General features: G+C 39.0%; 1 non-coding gene across 1 annotated transcript; it reads left to right on the top strand.

Annotated features, from left to right (window-relative positions):
• Positions 1-2,740: 2,740 nt before the first annotated feature.
• Positions 2,741-2,847, top strand: LOC115724239 (small nucleolar RNA R71). The gene has a single exon (XR_004013040.2). It is a non-coding gene; the product is annotated as a small nucleolar RNA R71 (small nucleolar RNA).
• Positions 2,848-3,298: the final 451 nt, after the last annotated feature.

Raw genomic sequence — 3,298 nt, forward strand, 5'->3', positions numbered from 1 at the left:
GCCTGATAACTCATAAGCTTGCATGCTTACCTTTCTCCACTAATGTTGACAGTATTCTTTGGAATCGTTAGGTCTTTTCAAGGCTTTAGGTAATATGGCTCAAATATTCAGGGATAGGCAAAAGACAATTTTTGCTAAAGATATCATAAGCACACAAACAGAACCCACAAGCTTCTTACTTTTCTTTTTCTAGGATCTCATAATATTCCCTGAATTTACCAAGATTGATAGAAGACATCTCTATTATTTTTCAACATCACTTAAATTTTTTTCTTTTTTTTTTCACACATATTTTTACTTTTTATTGTGTTTTTTTTCATCATATTCCATTTTTTTTTTCAGTGACATTGAATTACACAATTTTTTTTTTTTTGCTCTTCTCAATCTTACAAGTTTTTCTCCCTCTCACTATTTCCTCACACTAAATGTTTCTCCTCCCCCAAACTAATTATGTTGCTTATGATATCATGGATAACATGGTGAAGAAAAATTAATAGTGTGGTTGCAATTTTTCAAATCGATGGGTGAAAAACATAACGGGTTTAGGCTCAAAAGGTTAACTAGGGATACACATTATTACGGTAGGTTTGAAAGGCTCAAACTATCCAACAAATGCCTAAGTCATATTCCAATTGAACACTATCAAGGATTTCGTCTCAAAAGAATAAACATGCAAGTTCTAAGCTATCCTGTCAATCTTACCACAAACCATCGTAAAACAATTATAACAATTTTCACAGATTGAGTATTTGCAGATAAACACAGGTTTCTAAGCATCCAAACTAATCCAAAGAGTTAGCAGAATCAAGCACATAGTTATTTTACAATTTCAGATCACATCACACTAATCAGCAGTATACAACTATCGTCAAGCTTATTGCCATTCCTTAACTAAAACAAAAAAAACTAAAACAGATAATTAAAATGCAGAAATTAAAGTGCAGAATTTAAAAATTTTAAGTCTCTCCCCCCAAAATAAATATGACATTGTCCCCAATGTGCTATTATACTCAAGGTGAGGAGGACTTACCTGAACCCCCATCAGAAGGGGTTGGGCGGACCCTTTTCATCCAAAAGAGCCCTCGTACTAAATGAAGAAAATTTACCACCAATCGTGTTGATTTCTGAGTTTCGCACAAGAGTAAGCTCACCTTCAGAACTACCACACATCAATCTTTTCCAATGACACCGAATCGTTCGAAGTTGCTCTTTAGGCTTTGCTTTCTTCTTATCAGCTTTAACAAAAGAACCCTTCACCATCTCAATCTTGAAACAGGTAGGAATGTCAGTTGGGGCAAAAACATTAAAATTGACCTCTTCATCTTGCACTCTCAACTTTAACTCTCCCTTTTGAACATCTATTAATGCTCGGCCTGTGGCTAAGAATGGTCTTCCCAAAATAATGGGAATAGTTGAATCTTCCTCCATATCAAGAATTAGGAAATCAGCAGGGAAGATAAACTTACCAACCTTCACCAGTACATCTTCAATTATCCCACGAGGATGAGTCAAAGAACGATCCGCTAGTTGTAAAGTCACTGTTGTGGGCTTTGCTTTTCCCAATCCTAGCCTTTTGAAGACAGACAAGGGCATTAGACTAATGCTTGCTCCCAGATCACATAGAGCTTTAGTTTCCACCGAACCCCCTATAGAGCATGGAATATTGAAACTACCCGGATCTTTAAGCTTGGGCGGTAGTTTCTTTTGCAAAATGGCGCTACACTCCTCAGTTAATGCCACTGTTTCATAGTCCTCTAATTTTCTCTTCTTAGACAATATCTCCTTCATGAACTTCACATAACGGGGCATTTGTTCCAAGGCTTCAGCAAAAGGAATGTTGATGTGTAGTCTTTTAAAGACCTCTAGAAATTTTGTGAACTGCTTGTCTAGATTGGTCTTTCGGAGTCTCTGAGAATAGGGTATTTTCACATGATGATCAATACTGATTGGTGGAGACTGCTGTGGTGGTGCTGGACTATCAATAATCTTCTTATCTGATGATGCTTGAGTTGGTGTTGTTTGAACTTTAATCTCTTCATCCACTGGTTGTATCATCTCAGGCCCATCATATTTCTTTCCACTCCTTAAGGAAATTGCTTTACATTGCTCTTTTCCTTTTGCATCATTAGTGCTAGGCGAATTTCCTTGAGCTTGTTTTTCCACTTGAGTAGCCAATTGTTCCATTTGAGTTTCTAGAGTTTTAATAGAGGCTCTAGTTTCCATTATGAATTGGAGCAATAAATCAGCTTGGATAGTGGAGCCTCCACTAGAACTTTGTTGTCGCAGCTGTTGTTGGTTTTGTTGGGGCTGGTTTCTCTGCTGGTAGAACCCCTGTTGGTTGTGCCCATAATTATTATTTTGGGAATAGTTTCCAATGGCTTTTGCTTGATCCATTGGCAAATCATCCACATCTGCCTGACACTCAGAAAAGTGATGGGGACCTCCACATATCTCACAAACCACTTGAGCTTGTTTGGCTTGCACTGCGATCAGCTTTGTTAGGGCCTCAACCTGAGCTGTCAGCTTTGTAATGGCATCCACCTCTAGCACACCAGCTACCTTCTTAGTTTGACTCCTTTCAGTTGGCCACTGCTGATTGTTTAGAGCCATCTCCTCCAATAGATCATAAGCCTCATTAGCACTCTTTCTCATAAAGGCTCCACCAGCTGCTGCATCTATCAGGGTTCTAGTGTTACCAACCAACCCATTATAGAAATTATGAACCAACATCCACTTCTCAATACCATGATGAGGACACTTTCTGATTAAGTCCTTGAACCTCTCCCAAGACTCATAGAGAGACTCATTCTCTTGTTGACAGAAATTGTTGATCTCTCCTCACAACTTAGCAGACTTTGCTGGGGGAAAGAACTTAGACAAAAATTTAGTTGCTAAGTCTGTCCATGTTGCTATGGAATTTGGTGGCAAGGAGATTAACCAACTCTTGGCTCTTTCTCTAAGTGAGAATGGAAACAGTCTCAAACGAATGGCATCATCACTAACTCCATTGACTTTAAAAGTCTCACAAAGTTCCATGAAGTTCGAGAGATGCAGATTAGGATCTTCAGAAGGGAGGCCACCAAACTGAACTAAAGACTGCACCATTTGAAGTATGGCAGGTTTGATCTCAAAGTTATTCGCATCCACTTCTTAGGTGGCCCCGATACATGACTGCACTCCCGTCAGAGTAGGGAGAATGTAATCTCTCAAGCTACGACCATTAGCTTGGTCTTCCACGGCACCACCATTATTGCCGTTATTTGCAGCATTCGCATTCACATTAGCAGCCATGATTTCT

This window comes from Cannabis sativa, chromosome 9, assembly GCF_029168945.1.
Source record: "Cannabis sativa cultivar Pink pepper isolate KNU-18-1 chromosome 9, ASM2916894v1, whole genome shotgun sequence".
NCBI lineage: Eukaryota > Viridiplantae > Streptophyta > Magnoliopsida > Rosales > Cannabaceae > Cannabis > Cannabis sativa.